Below are 17,605 nucleotides of genomic sequence, written 5' to 3'. Positions count from 1 at the left end.
CAATTATAATGCAAGAATAACCTCACAACTCACTTACAAAAAACTTATAGCACGTGGGAGCTGTGAGGTTGGAGCTTACAAAAAAAACTTATAGCACGTGCGTTTATTATTTACAGTCACTTACAAAAAACTTATATTGTTTGTGAGGTGGGAGCTTTTACCCACCTCACAACTCACTTACAAAAAACTTATAGCAACCAATACTATATGCAAGAATAACCCAAGTAGCAATGATAAATAAACAAACCACAAACATTAAACATGCATGTGATGGTATTCTTCCCACACACTAAATTATAATGTCACACTTTCTTATCTTCTTAGATCACCCCACTTATCCCACAATTTAATTTATGTATAAAAACTGGTCAAAGATAACAATTACATCATATACTTCTCAACTAATGAATTTTATATGCAACATCTAGCCACGAACAAATTTATTCTCCGGGAACCTAGTGATCAAAGTATTTAAACCATCATATATCTCGACACTTGCGTCAATTAGACCACCTGACACCAAAGACTCAAACATCCTCACCACAAAACCATATCAAACGTCTTCAAATATAATCCAAAGCTCAACATACCCACAATATGCTATTTATGCTCCTCCTGCAAAGCCAATAAGAGACATATACTACCCTTTAATTCTATCTTAACTACCTATAGCTACTTAGAGCCAGTATACTAAGATGTATAAATATTATATTCCTTTCATATGCTTACTTTCTCACTACATTTGGATCTATCCCATGTACATTAAAGCTAAAATATTAGAACACTTTATTAACCTTCACAAAATGGTAAAAACACAGTTCAATATTATCACAAAAATTCTTATAATAAATAGATGGTGGATGGTAATACACCTCTAGCACACTATGCACTGTCCACTCTTTAATGGCATTATCCACCCGCTTAATTATCTCTATACACCATAATATAATGGCTTAGTAGAAAGAAATTACATGCACATTGTCAAAACTACCAAAATGCAACACATTTACCATACCAATTCCTGATGGATTCCATTCTTACGGATTCTTAACCCAACAAACTACCCCTCTCCCACCACCCATGTCAAGTCACTATACCAACGTTTCTAGAATAAAAGGGCAGCTATGGACATCTCAAAACTTTTTTAAAGTTCATGTTATCTCTAGCAGCAACCATATACAAAGCACAAATTCATGCCCAACTCCCTCCACCATTTCTTGATTAGATACAACCAAAGCCTTTATTACAACATTCAAATCAATCATATTATCATATCCACATTATATTTAATGGAAAAAAATTCTCATACTCACAATACAACCCAACCAATACAAAATCCACACATTTCACAATTATAACACCGCGACTATTACTTCCCATGTCCTCCCAACCCAACCAACAACAACATAATCATATAGCTCCAATCCATTCCACAACCAACACCCATACATAATCCAGCATCCAAACAACTTCTCGCACATCCATAGATATCCCAATAGCAACACAACCCAACCCACCAACACCACCATAATGACCAACCGCACTCCCTACCCAACAAAATACAACACATGATAACATTACTGCAAACAACATACCTAAAACCCAAACAAACACATTTCTCACCAATCTCCATAGAACTAGGCTCTACCACATTCAATCAGACATCCAAAAAAACACACTTAAGGTCAAACATGTCAGCATAATTTCTTACTCTAAAACAACATAACACATAAGCCTTTGTACCACCATCTCAAAAGCGAACTATTACGGAATGCAAATAAACTTTAAAAATCAAAACTAGGTGCCATGCAAATGTTACAATAGCTCTATACAAAGCTATGTTAGAAGTTCAAGGCATCAAATAAAAACAAGGCCGAGGATACCAATAAACTTTTAGTCCAATGGCCAATTTTTTTCATCACCACCATCCTACTTATTATTGCAATTCATCATTGGTCGATTCAACAACTTAATGTTTCAAATGCTTTCCTTTACTGTAAATTTGATGACCTTATCCACATATTATAACCACCAGGCTTCACAGAAACCCAAAATTTTACCTATTGTGTGAAGTACACAAAATCATATGCGGCCTCAAGCAAGCCCCCAGGGACTCCATATTTTGTAACAACCACTCCGACCAAGCTTTTTGCATAAGAGAAGAAGATCCATCTCTGCTCACATGCCACCATGACACCATAAATATATACCTATTAATCTATGTAGATGACATGCACATCACAATAACTCTCACTGACACAATCGACACTCATTCACAACCTCAGTCAACCATTCAGTCTCAAACAACTTGGGCCCTTCACTCAGTTCTGAGAACTTCAAGTCAAACACATGATCAATGTCTACTAAATACATTAAACTAGCTACATATTCCGCCCACCATGCACACGTCTAGTGGTTGTTTCTAATGCAGGATGCTAACAGACTAGAATTAGCGTAATCGTCCACCAGTAACAAACATAATACATGTACTACCCTGTTCTGGCTATAAATAGAAACAATGCTAATCATTTTTTGGTTCGTATAATATAATAGTGAGAGCAAAGTAGATGGAGGATTTATCATTTATCTATTTTCCCTCAATTTTCTTAATAAAATATAGCTAAAAATTAAATAAAATATTTTCATTTATCTTTGTTTATTAATATATTGACTTAATTAATTATCATTTTATGTTAATATAGTATGCTCCTATCTAGAGGTGTGTAAATATATAATTTGGATGGGTTGATATACAATTAAGTCAAACCCATGAAACCCAAATCAAGAAATTTGAACTAAGCTCCTGCTAAAACCGATTCAAACTGAAATTTTTGCATTTGATTCGATTTCAAACCGAAATACTTCTAACTTGAAGAATCAAATTCAAAATTAAAATTTTATTTCTCTTTTCTATCTCTTAATAATTGCTTTAAAATTAAAAATTTTAAATTAAACAAAAATAAATATATCATACGCTCAATTTATTTTCTTTTCAAATGAATTTAATTCATTAAGCCTAACATTATCTCATTTTTGGGATTCTTTTCATTTAATGAGTATTCGAAACTGAATGTTTAAATTTTAAAATAAAAAATTGAATCGTCATTTCTGATCACCGATGAGTTTGATTTAACATGATTTTCCGTTTTTGACCAAACAATGTAAGGCTCTGTTTGGCGCAGCTGCAGCTTTTCAGCTTCTCAGTTGTAATTGTACTGCCCCAGGAAGCTGCTGTGGGGAAAGTGCTACGGAGAAACTGACTGCATATTTGGGGCGACCGTGTGAAAACAACTGTGAGACAACTATTTCTGTAAAAATGATCATTCTGTCACTGTTTTGTGATGTTGTGTGTAACATAATTGTGATAGCCATAAAGTTAATACTTTTAAAGCAAAAACTAAAATTGTTTGTGCTCTGTGATATGAAAGATTTGTTTGGTTATAAAAAATTCAAATTCATCCTTCTTTTCAACATAAAACCACTTTTTAAGCCTCCTCTTCCTCCAATTAATTGAGACCATAATGTGACATACAACAACAACTACAACAACGACAATAGAAAAAATGATTTCACAATTCATAATTTACTAGCCATTGATCTTTTCATTTATGCATTATATTACACCACCACAAACCCCCATTTTCTTCAGCTAATTCGTATACTATGCATTTGTTTCCATCAAATAGGCCATGAAGTCAAGAGTTAATTAGGTTTCTTCAGAATTTCAGGTTCTTAACAGCCCTATAGCAAAATTAAATAAGATAATGAAAACTATAATTTATTCAAAAAGTGAAAAAAAAACTTCATTTTGAGTAATTACATAATCGAAGGGGCAATGGGTAATGGGTAAAAATAGAATGGTTGGACCTTCCATCGAAAGAACAATAGATAAAAACAAAATCGCGGAACGCGGGCCATGGGGTCGATCCCGCGGCCCGCTTTTTGTGAAAAAATCCCTTGCGTTGGCCGCGACGCTTCTCTGCCGCGCCCCCAAACTCTACACTTCGGCGATGGGGCCCCGCGAAGCCCTCCAGCCGCGTCCCCAAACAAAGCCTAAACCTCTACGAATGTCTGCCCAAATGATGAATATATTATGACAAACAATCACAGTAATTAAATCATAATTTTATAAGTGAATCATTTATTCATATTCAATCATTAAAAAATTAAAGCACAAACTGATTAAATTCTTAATTTTTTATGCACAGTATCTATCTTTATCTTAATTAATTATCATTTTTAGATATTAACGTCTCACATATATTATAATATATTACACTCGTATATAATTAATGATTTGATTATAGCATTTTCTTGGAATTATATAATTAAAGATTTATAACCAACCATTTCATTTCATTTCATTTTTCTATTTTTCTAAACAAAGTCTTAACATAGTAATTGAATCTGATAAGATCAGTTATGCCCATCCATTAAAGTAATTAGGATAATATATTTCATATATATATGTATGTATCCTTGGAATCCTTTTCTGTAAATAAAAAAATAAATAAATTATCATTTTGGACCCTGTAGATTGATGGCTTACAATTTTCCTCATAAAGTCAATAGTCGTATTGACCATGTAATTGCATTTATCTGTTGCTTGAAAATAGAATATTTATTTCATAAAAAAACAAGTACTCCTTCATCGTGTTTACTTTAGGAATTTTTGTGAAAATTAAAATACTCCATAACTAAATAATTTAAAAAAAGGTTGAGTTCATCATACGACTTCGGCTAAAAAGTGGATAAGGTGTATTTTATTTTTTGGGTAGAGTTAATCAAAGCTGTTATAAGGAGTTGGAATGAGTCATAGGAGCCGTAGCTGAGAACAAGCTTAAATTTTATGCGGTTTGAAAATCACTAAATTTAAAATAGTATTTGAATTGCCCAAAGCTATATCTTAATTAAATAATTCGACTAGAAAATTAGCTCGATGTTTTCCTTGAGCTCATCCGAGATACTCATGGAGTTCAGCTTCATCCAAGCAATTTGTCAACTTGCTTAAATATTTGGTAGACAATTGGACAAGAATTCCTTTAGAGAATCATATGAAAAATTCGATAAATATTATTTGAATAACTCGCTAGAATTTCTTAAGAAAATCCATCTTTTGTATTATGCTCCATTGGCATAATTTGATTTTCCCTTTGTACATCGGGAAGGCGCTGGTGTGAATCTCGAGGAGATTCAATATGGCAGGAGATGAAAAAGTACAATTAAGGAGGGCACATGGCAGAAGAACAAAGGACCCATTTGACCGAATATAGCCCCTGAAACCAAGGTTGGAGGCTCGCCGGATGTAAGGCTAATCAAGTTGAGTAGAGGCATCGAACTACCTCTCGCCACAACTCGGTTCAAGAGAAGAGTTTAGTATCTCCGATCATCTTACGAACGCACTTGAGATTCCTCATTAAGGAACAAACTATCAATCAGATTACGTTGATTCACTCTATGCTCGATGGCCTAGCCTTGCTCTCCAAATAGGAGCTTTATATCCGGGGAAAATAGTTGACAAATTTACTAGAATAACTGAATGACAAAGCTAAGCCAATCAAGCCGAATTTTGCCGACCTGAATACCATCGAAAGCCGATTGACAACCCCGATTCAGCACAGTCAGTCGAACAAATCTTGTCAAACCAAGACCCATTGATTTCAGCAGATCAAGTCAGCTGAATCGTAAGCCCATACATGTAAAATACCTAAAATATCTTGTAACACCCCCATTAAAGCAGAAGAAAATGTGTAAACTCATATATTTTACCGCCTTATCTATAAGTAGAAAAATCATTTTATAATTTGATCAATAATTTTGCTTACTATTCATTATTGTGCATCTTTCTCTCTCTCTCTCTCTCTCATCTCCCATATCTAACGCTCTATTACTTAGGAGTGATTCATAGATTGGTCAAAAATCAAATTTCTTAAAGGTGCGATGAACATGAATCATGCCACAAACAGAAAGAGGAGTAGCACCTAGAGAAGAAAACCGAAAAAAGACACTGATAATATGGAGTGCACTAGGGAGTTCGTGCAACTGCATATCTATGAGTTGAAAAATCTTATGATGGATGCTCTCTTGGATGCATTGGCTCAGGGGAGGGAGAAAAACTCTTGAGAGGGAGGGCTAGTGCTCAACAGCCAAAGGGCACCCTTGTTGAGTTGAAAGTGAAGGGGATTCTTAGTACTTTTGATAGTTTTTGGTTGGCATCGATTGATAGAGAGTAATATGGGTACACTGAGGTGCGCTACCAGCCATAGAACATGGTTTCTCGCAAACTTTTTGAAGCTAAGCCCTAAGAAAGATTCAAAATTCCTACTACAAAATTTTTTAAGAACACGACTGATCCAATTTACCACATATCTTCCTTTGAGTTGACCATATGTTTACTGCGGATCTCAAATGCACTGAAGTGGTTCAACAGATTTAGGGCTAGGACTTAGTGTTTAGGGTTTAGGGGGCAATTCACGAGCACTCAAAGCCCAAAAATGTTCACAAACCCTTCTGCATATAAGGCAAGAGCAGAACGAGAGCCTCTACTCATTCATTACTCGATTCTAGGAGATGCTGGAAGTAAGGAATCCAAAACCCACAATAGCACATACAACCATGATCAAAATTCAATATTTGTTAGGTCTACAAGAATCAAAAACCTTAGCTAAGTTATTGGAACAGGCCAACAACCACATATCGACCGAAGAATACAACTTCACCCCTACTTCCTTCAGAGCAGAGTCTTCTGCCCATCCTGTGCTGAAGTGGGCTCCTAAGGATGATAAGTGGAGAATAAGGGAAGATTCACATCGTCTCACTCGCCCACTCTATGAAGATAATTAATCATCAAGGGACCATAAGGTGGCTGACAAACTTTACAAGTGTGTGATTCAAGCCATGTATCCTAGTCGATTATGTACAATGAGAGTCTGCTTCCCCATTATGAGACACCCAAGACAACCCAATCTCCAGAAAAGAGGATACCATCATCGTAAAGTAGGGTAAAGTTTTGCTCTTTGAATTTGAGTGTTTACATTTGTGTGAATATGTGTGTGACATTTTCTTGCATGATCACTTTGCTTTAGGCCATTTGATTTTCTATGACTATCATTAGTGTGTTGCATGTGTTTGATGAATGTTGCATGTCTATTTCATATTATCATTTTTGTCGAAGTCTTTGCGATTACATCCGCAAGTCACTTGATTTGTGCACATTATGCATTTCTATGCAAAATATGGTTCATTTGATTTGAGTAAACCCACACAACTTCTCATGCAAGTATAAGTTTGTGAGCCAACACATTAATGACATGACTCTAATAAAATCTTATAAATGACCTATGATGATAATTGGAAAATGAGCTTACTTGCAAGCTTGTTTGATTAGGTAATGGAAATTATCCTATTATTACCAGATCCTGTAAAAAAAATTCAAACAAAGAAGTAGATTGACATCCGTCATTAGTGTGACAGGCATTAGTTTGTTCAGATATATGTAATGAAGCTAGACTTGGTGATTATGTCAAGATCCTACTAGTATGCCCTTAACAACATCTTGCACTATATGTTAGATAAATAACCATGTAGCTGATTCTATTGTTTAGGAATATGGTATAGTTAGGTTTTTCATAAGCACAACTATAATTCATTGGCTTGTGTGCTAGCTCTAGCATTATTATTTTTCTTATTTCATATGTTTATTGGGTTTGAGATACATGATACAACTAAAATATATAGTATTTTTAGATACATTTTTTTACCTATTTTTGAGATATTGCGCTTTAATGAAAGGTTTTTGTGTGTTTTTCTTTCAGGTACAAGTAAAAAAATGAAAAATGCTAAAATGAGTGACAAAAGATCAAATTTGAAGCAAAAATGTGAAAATGGTGCAAAAGTGTTTTGGCGTCTAAGCGCCAGATCCTGCGCTTAAGCGCCGGTGAAACAGAGAAGGCCACGCCTAAGTCACCTAAGCGTCAGAGATCCCGCGCTTAAGCGTCAGTGGCGATTATTTGACGGTTTAATTCATTTTTTTTAATTTTGAAGAGACATTTGAGGCACCTATTGACTAAAGATGGTGGTTATGACCACTAAAAATGAAAATATTATTAAAGGACTTGTGAAAGGAGACATCCTTTGGATGAAGAGTTACCAAGACATCTATTAGAGATTTATAAAAGAAGGAAATTGAGACTTTTTGAAGTGTGCTTGAAAAGGGGGAGTTCTGAGAAATTCTTAAGATAGTTTGGATAGACTTTCAGACACCACAAATTTACTTTATCCTTTTTGTTTTTAGGTTTAGTGTGAGAGTTAAGAGTGTTGTAAGAGAAAAGAGATTCAAAAGAAGTTTAAGAGTTTGGTGGAGGATTTGAGATAAGTCTTTATCTTTTGTTTTTAAACTACTTTTGGTTTTAATCGAAACTTCTTGTTGGTTCGACAATGATTTACTTTTAAACTAAAGTGTGGTTTTATTTTCTCCATAGATTATGAGTAGTTTTCTTTATCTTTCTTCTTAAAATGATAAGTAATTTAAGTGTTGGATGAAATTTGTGGAGAGTATTAGTCTTTAATGTTAGAAGAAGTTGTGATGATTTAAATTGATGATTTAATTCCATGAATTTCATTTACTTCTTGATTTAGCCTATCTAGATGCTAAAATTTGTTGTGAGAACATGTAAGAACCAGGCTGATATTGTCTCAATCAACAATTGGAAAGAATCACATGAGGTTGTATGAATGAGAATGTAATTCTAATGATTTAGTGCAAATAAATAGAGAAATAATCTTTGAAGGGTGTAGAGTTGAAGGACTTTAAAGTGACGGGTAAAAGGCCGCAACTTGGTTTATTATTTTAGGTTCTGATACGAGATGTTAGCCCTCAGGTGGAGGTAATCGAGGGAACTCTAGAGTGAGAGCTAGTATCTTCCTTATCTAACTCGTCTTCAAGGTAGTTTTCAGAACTACACAAACTTTAAATTAGTCAATGTTCTTTATAGCATCTCTAGTAAGAGTAAAAAATAATATTGCTCATATTTGGCACAACACAATTTGCATACTTCCACAACAGAAATCCTATACTTATTGCTGGCTCTTGATGAGGAGAAAGTTATTTTCATATTAAGTACTTTTCTTTAACATAAAATTAAGTTATCTTTAGAAGTTGTTACTGTTTTGTCAAAATATTAAAAATACCAAAAAGATTTAAATTTTAATTACTATAAAAATATCTATAGTTTAAGCAATTGTCTTCTTGAAATAGAAAGTTTGTTGATCAATTGTGCATATTGTAAATTTCCCTGTGGATTCGATATTCAGGTCTTAATCAAAAGTCCTATATTACTTGATAACAATATGTATACTTATGTAGTATCCCAATATATATATAAATTAAAAAACTAAATTCTTATTTTTTTCCAGGATCAAGTTTTTGGTTCTGTTGCAAAATAAGGAAATATAAGTGAAAAATATCATCAAAGATATTGTTATACTGTGCACATAAACAATAAGTCGGGATCAATGCACATATTAGTACATGTAAGGTTGATCTTCTACAGGGAGCTATGTTCAAAGTGGAGAAAATAAAAGTTATAAAATTCATAAATAAAATGTTTTCCTTAGTTGCTAAGATTTCTAAGCTCTCCTCTTATTGGACATGACTCAAGTCTCATTTCATGTATAAGCTCTGTTAACATTTATTTTGCAAATTAAATCTTTTCTTTTATAATTTTTTTCATTTTCTCTTAGATTACTAGGTTGAGTCTATACTAGAAATAAAGTACGGGCACAAGTACAAGAGGTGTTTAATACTTGGGAACATAAGGAGAGGACCAAGATTTATATGCTCGTGCATTGTAGCCTAGTTTTAGATTTCTTTTTTATATAGACTTTGGACTAAGTGTGTATTTATGGAGCTTGATCCCACTTTTCTTTTCGGGATTATGTTGCTACCCTAGTGACACCTAACTTATTACTATTATTTATGTTATTATTATTTATATTATATTATTTTTTATATTATTTATAATAATAATAATAATAATAATAATAATAATGGAAGATTTGCATGCATCCCACTCAGTTATATGCTTTGTTTTTCTTGCACAAAATGTTACTATTTTCACTTTATTTTTAATTTCTAGGAATTTCCTAGGCTCATTCTTTAAGAGTAGGATCTTACTATAAAATATTCTCTATAAAATCCTAATCTTTAAAAGATTGATATTAATAAATTTCAAGTTTAAAATCAATTCATTTTGAAGAAACACTTCTACTTTCTTGTCCGTACCTCAAGGCCAGATTTAAGATGACTTAGATTATATGGGTATCTCCTAATAATTATTTAATATGGCCTCCACGTTTAAGGAATTAGAAAATATTGCCTCATTTGTATGCTCTATAGACAAATATTCTTGCTTCTCCAACTTGACTAGCCCCTACAAGATTTTTCCACATAGGTGGTTATCTAATACTATAATGTATTAGAGGCTTTCTCGACCAAAAAGTAATTATAAGTCTGTTGTGGGGTGAGCAGGTTTTATAGACTAGGTCATTTATTCTTTGTTACTATATAGGCTTTCTTACCATATTCTCAGCAGGTGTAAGTCCTACATCTACATTTTCAATCCATCTAAAGTTATAAGATCTTAGATGTTTCTTTCCTATGATTATTCGGTCAACTGAAGTATTTTAGATGACACAACAGATGGGTTATTAACAATTAGATCACTCTTATCCTTCACGACTTAATAAACTTGAAGTTTTAATAGCCTAGCATGTTGGATCTATGGAGTCTTGACTAGGCTATCTTTACCTATCTAGAAATTCATTAATTACTTGTTGACACCCCCATTGAGCTCTATAATAGTACTTTTTTGGTCTTATATGTCATTTTGTAGGCTCTATCTAATTGAGAGACGATTATCGATTATCTTACAATGATTCACCCTCTACTTGATGACTTAGTTCAGCCTTGGCAATAAGAGGCTTTCCCTATTGATATTAAAAAACACTTAATAATGACCTTTTTGTTATGATTTTATAATAAGAAAGCATAACACATTTATCGAGAGTTTTCATAGAAAGTGCAAGTATTTGACCAATATTTTGAGAGCAATGGGTTGACTTACCTAAACCCCCTTTTTACCATTTCTACAATGGGGCAGGGCTGAGCAGCACGAGAGGTGACAACGGCGATGTTGATTCAATAATGATGATAAGTGAGGGCAAAATAATAAGCCCTTTTTTGTTTTATTGTAATTATTTTATAATTTTTCATGCAATTTTTGTAATGTTTAAATATGTTTGGACACTATTATGCCTTGACTATGCTTTTTAATCTATTTTGATTGCTCTAAGCCTTACATTTCTTGTGAATGAATATTCATCTGTACCATTTAAAGTAGCTTTATAGATTAGTGCACCTCACATTACACATCCTATCTGAAACCTTAATCCACCTACATGTCATACCTAAAACCCATAACCCACAAATCCAGATAATCAACCAATCGACCCATTACACCCAAACTAATATGTCAAACCACCATTACAATATTAAATTACTACACCTTTATCTTACCCTTAATCAAACAAAAATCAACGCTAACCTAACTTCATCCAAAAATTACATATCACAAATTTCTTATTTATTTACATATCTGCCACCTAAATTTTCATATTTATATACATAACACAAATTTCCTTTGCATTTACATATCTCACACGTAAATTTTCATATTTAGACACATAACACATATTTCTTATGTATTTACATATCTCACACCTAAATTTTTATATTTACATACATGCCACAAATTTCTTATGTATTTACACATCTCAAAACTAAATTTTCATATTTACATACATAGCAAATTTTTTTTTTTTTGTTAGGTATCTCACCCTTAAGTTTCATATTTACATACATAGCACAAATTTCTTATTCATTTACATATCTAACACCTAAATTTTATATTTAAATACAAATATAGCACAGATTTCTTATGGATTTACATATCTCATACCTAAATATTCATATTTGCATACATAACACTAATTTCTTACGGATTTACATATCTCATACCTAACTTTTAATATTTAATACATAATACAAATTCCTTATGTATTTTTATATCTCACACCAAGATTTTCATATTTACATACATATCAAACATTTCTAATGCATTCACATATCTCACACGTAAATTTCACATTTACATACATACCACAATTTTCTCTTGCATTTAGATCTCACACAAAAAATTTCATACATACCACAAAATTCTTATGTACTTACATATCTCACACTTAAACCTAGTGAAAACCAAAAAATTCAAATTCATAGCATATCTAACAATGAAATATGAAAAAACATGAGCAAAATCAATGTATTTTCAAATCTAACACCTATGCAAGGAAAAAATAAAAGGATGAAAACATATACTATGCCAAGACTTGGAGACGTGGAAGAAGATTTCTCACATTAGTTGGGGTTGGAGCGGCGAATCAGAGCTAGATTTGCCGGAGAAACTACGGAGGCGTCGAAACCAAGCTGAAGGAGAAGAGGGCGCGAAATAAAGCTATTGTTTATGGGAGCCCTATTTTAGGGATCTTGCATCAAAATTAGCGTCGGCCAAGATTAGCGTCGGCTAACACTAATTCGACGCTGTAGCGTCGTTCTACCGACTTATGCTCGACGTAACTAGCAAGGCGGCGCTTATAGAACTAACCGCTCGCTAATATTGCATTGAAAATTATTTTGATACTAATTCAGACGCTAATTCACAGTTTTGCTGGGGGGCATATTATTACTATATCTAGCAAGATTCTCCCAAGCAAAGAAATAAACTATCATCCGTCGCTGGTGTGATAGGCATTAGTCTGCTTAGATACTCGGGATGGGAGAAGATTTGGTGAACCTATCAAAATCCTATGAGTATGCCCTTAGCTGAACAATTCATCTTGCACTAGATGTTGTATGGGTAAACCTTATAGAAGTTTGTTTAGTTTAGTACGAGTGTGAAGTTAGAATTTTCATATGCACATCTATAATTCTTTGGCTTGTGTGCAAGCTGTTGCATTTTGTCTGCCTTATTTTGTGTGTTTACTTGGTTTCATACATGTGTACCAGTATGTATAGAGACAATCTTCCACAACAAGCCATGTGCAAAGTGGAGGGGCTAAAAGTTATTAAGGCCATAAATACTATATATATTTGCAAGTGCTAAGATTGTAAGCTCTCTTCCTGCCGAACATAGCTCATTTCATGTTACACTTTATAAAATGTGTCAACTTCTATTTTACAGGTTGAATATATCATATTTTTGCAAGTGCTAAGATTGTAAGCTCTCTTTCTGCCGGACATAGCTCATTTCATGTTGCACTTTATTAAATGTGTCAACTTCTATTTTACAGGTTGAATATATTTTTTTTCTGATTTTTCTATATATTTTAGAGTTCTAGGTTGAGTCTGTAATAGAAATAAATTACAAGCACGAGTCAAAAGGAAGCTTGATGCTTGTGGATTGTGTGGAGAGAACGAGTTGTATGCTCGCGAGTTATACCTTAATTCTAGTTTTCTTTATTGTATAGACTTGGGATCAAGAGCGCATCTACAAAGTCTGATTATATATTTTTTTTCTTAGATATGTTGCTGGCCCAATGACTTCCGATCTATTATAATTTTGTTATTATGGTGTGATTTATTTTTATTTTACAACATGATACAACTTTTACTTTATTTCTAATTTCTAAAATTTGTCTAGTCTCATGCTTTAAGAGTAAGCTCTTAAGATAAAATATTTTTTTATAAAATCCTAATCTTAAAGTATTTATTGTAATAAACTACAAGTTTAAAATTAATTCATTTCAAAACAATTACTCTTTTACATAGCCCATCGGGCAAATTTTAAAATGACATGTATGCATGGCTATCATATTTAATAGGGTCTACCCGCTTAGAGACAAATAAATTGCACCATTTGCATGCCCCTCAGAGAATTACTCTTGCTTCTATAACCTTACTAGTCCTACAAGATTTATTTGCTTAAGTGGTTGTCTAGTACAACTAGAGTGTTAAAGGCTTTTCTGACCATGTGAAATTGGAGTCCTCTATGGGATAAGGGATTTTGTAAATTGGGTCGTCTATTCTTTTCAATTATGTAGGTTTCCTTGTCATTCCCTTAGTAGGTGTAAACCTACATCTGCCTTTCATGTCCAATTAGAATCATATGCTCTTAGATATTTCTTTCTTGGGAATTTAGGTCTGTATAACTAGTTTGGACGAAACAACACACGAGTTGTTGACAAGTAATTTGTTGTCATGTTGGGTTGACTTCCTTCACAACTCATTAGAATTTGGGTTTTAATACGCTGGGATGATGGATCCTTGAAGTTCTGATTGAGCTCTTTACCGTCCTAGGAATTCCTTACTCACTTGTTGACACCCCCTTTGGGTCATATAATACTTTTTTTTTTGGTAGTTATTTTACATGCCTTCTTTTGATGAGAAGTAACTACCTATAAGATTAAAATAATTTACCCTTTACCTAATGACCTCGTTCAGCCCTAACAACAGGAGATTTTCCTTGATGAAATCATGAAACTCTTCGTGATGACCTTTTTAGTTAAGGTTTTATAAGAAACAAGTATATCACCTTTATCGAGTCCTCCTAAACATCTCCCATGATGTAATTGACCATCGAGAATGTCATCATGGAAGGTCTCATTAAACCCAACATAAAATAAATTTGATTTTGATTTGGTTTGGATGTAAAGGTTTCATGGTCTGATTTATTTTGGATTGCTCATCTTCGTATTATGTTAGAAAGAATATTCAACGAGATATCTTCGTATCAACCCATTTTGTATATCTTAATATTTGCCAAATTAATTTCTTTTCTTCTATTGCTCTATTTCTTTCAAGATGGAGGATGTTTGAGAAGGAGATCTAAATAGAGTGAACATAAAGAATGTGTGCAAAAAGAGGCGCTACAGAGGTGGAGAAAGAAGAATGTTTAGTAGTCACAGAAGGGGATGCAAAAGAAGCTGATTAGGCTGAAAGCTCTAATACCATGACGAAAAAATAGATAAGTGATAAATCCCCCTCTGCCAACTCTCACCGTTATATTATAAGAATCACATAATGCTTAGTATAGTGCTATTTATAGCAATAAATGGGTAATACAAGTATTATGTTTGTTAGCGGTGGACTCTTAAGATGATCATAGACTGTTAGCATATAAGGACCACTAGTCTTGTGCTTGGTGGGAAGTTTAATAAACAAACAGACAATTATTTAAATTTGTTCAATTGGATGTAGAACGTTTAAAAGTATATCAATTTGTGTTTAATTACCTTTTTTTCGTGAAAATTTGAGAGCCACATCGAACTTTATGATTTAAAAACATAAATTAAAATACGGCTTAATTAATCTAATCTCAAACCGTCATCTTTAGAGTGTAGGCTAAATTTCTTTATTTGTAATATTAAAAAATGCATTATATATATATTCTAAATTTCTATCCCTTTAATTAATTATATATTTAAATGAAAGTAATATCATCACATATAAATGACATTTTCTTTAAAAAATTGACTCATTAAAAGCAACTTTGAATTGTAATTATCAAAAGAATGATACAATATAATTTATATTTATCACACATGACTTTCGTTCCTAGAATATTTTAAAATTTAGCTTGGTTAAACATACCTTTCTATCAACATAAACTTATAATAAATGTCATATAATTCATAAAACATGCACTTAAAAATAACCGAAATACAATCTTCATCAAATTCTATCGGATTCATATCCTTTTGGGTCTATTGAGCTGCTGTGAATCCTGCGATCCTTTTCACATCCATAATAAATAAATAAAAAAAAAAACTCACCTATTGTTAGAGATAGGCCATGTTGGGTTGAGTAGGCTAACTAACTTGGAGCAACGCTGCTCGGTCATACTTTGATTATAAAAAAGCACTATATTAGTCCCCTATTGTTGATAAGTAAAGGAATATTTTAAATGACAAATAAAGTTGCTCTCCTAAAATACATAAATAATGGCTCCTCTTTAACTTATTTTGGAGGACTTCTATTTTAGATTTTTGAAGAATTTCTCTTCTTCAAAGATGGGAGGACTTTTTTAGATTTTTGAAGAATTTCTCTTCTTCAAAGATTTTATTTTTCTCCAACCCACAACTATTATACCAATAAAAAAATTCATCTTTCATTCATGGACGTTCTATTGCCATCAAAGCAAAATACAAAACACATCTTCTACGGTGACATTGACAAGCTAACAATACTCCTTATGAATACTAGGCATCACTCATATCCATTCATGCACATATTGCTCACAATAGTTGTCAAAGACACATGATATGGTGAATTTTACCACACCAATTTTCTTCTTGTAAGAAAGAAATGTGTAATTCTCTCATCCATGATCATCTTATTATTATGACAGTTATATCAAACTCCCACATTTAAAAACTAATAAGGTTTCTTGTTACCTAATAAAGATCAACATATGTTCATCTCTCATCCACAATTATTTTACTATCATGTTAGCCACTTTTAATGCATATCTTATGATGATTTTCATAACATCAACTACTTAAATCTTAAATATTGAATGATATTCTTTTGTCAACTATATTTTTGTTCTGTTGTTAAAATAGCTAAATCACACATATCATATATAAATAACTTTGAAAACACCACCCATTACTATTTGAAGTCCATGCGTTGCTCATTTTTTGTTCACATTGTCTTACCATCATAATAGTGATATTTATTGCACATCATAGATGACTTATAGTACCTCAAATGACATTATGAAGTTCAAATAACATTGATAATTTATCGATAGTTATTATTATCACCACCTTATATACTTTAGTAATGCTTTTATTATTGTTATCTAAGGATCAGATTATTTTCAAAACAATAAAGGTCTATAATAATTTAAGTTAATACTATTTAGATACATTGTTAATTTTTACTATTTATCTAGAGATATTGTCAGCTTTATTGTCTCACATTTTTTGCATTCACATCTAATACCAGAGGTCTCCTCGGGTTTCCTTAACTTCTCAATTTCTAAGTATTGAAATCTTTTTCTATATCATAGTTCCTTATGGTTCTTCAAGGTCTCTATTTTTGTATTGAATCTATTATAAATTGTAGATTTTTATAATAACATGAGTATGTGATTTCATTATAATAGTCTGTCATTGACTCTGATCATATGAGTTGAAAGGCACTACACTATAATTAAAAAATATCATTAATATTTTTTGTGTTTTCATCTGACATATAACATGCTTATTTTTGAGAAATATATATTTTGTTGGTTGGTGATACCATTAGGTTATAGGAAAACTTGGCTCATAATAGTAAAGTTAAGGGAAATCAATTTACTTTTTTATTGAGAAAATATGTTTGGAAGTTAAGTATGGACCAAAATAACCTCATATTTTATCACAATGCACTAAAATGTTATAGTGATTGGCATTGACACAAATAAGGTTTGAATGAAGTTCAAATAAGATTCATAGTAGAATAAACAAAAAATTGTAAACATGGCTTAAAAGTTATTCATGTCAC

Source organism: Phalaenopsis equestris, unplaced genomic scaffold (assembly GCF_001263595.1).
Source record: "Phalaenopsis equestris unplaced genomic scaffold, ASM126359v1 Scaffold000155, whole genome shotgun sequence".
Taxonomy (NCBI): Eukaryota; Viridiplantae; Streptophyta; class Magnoliopsida; order Asparagales; family Orchidaceae; genus Phalaenopsis; species Phalaenopsis equestris.
The sequence above is the reverse complement of the archived record's forward strand: the minus strand, read 5'-3'. Positions refer to the sequence as shown.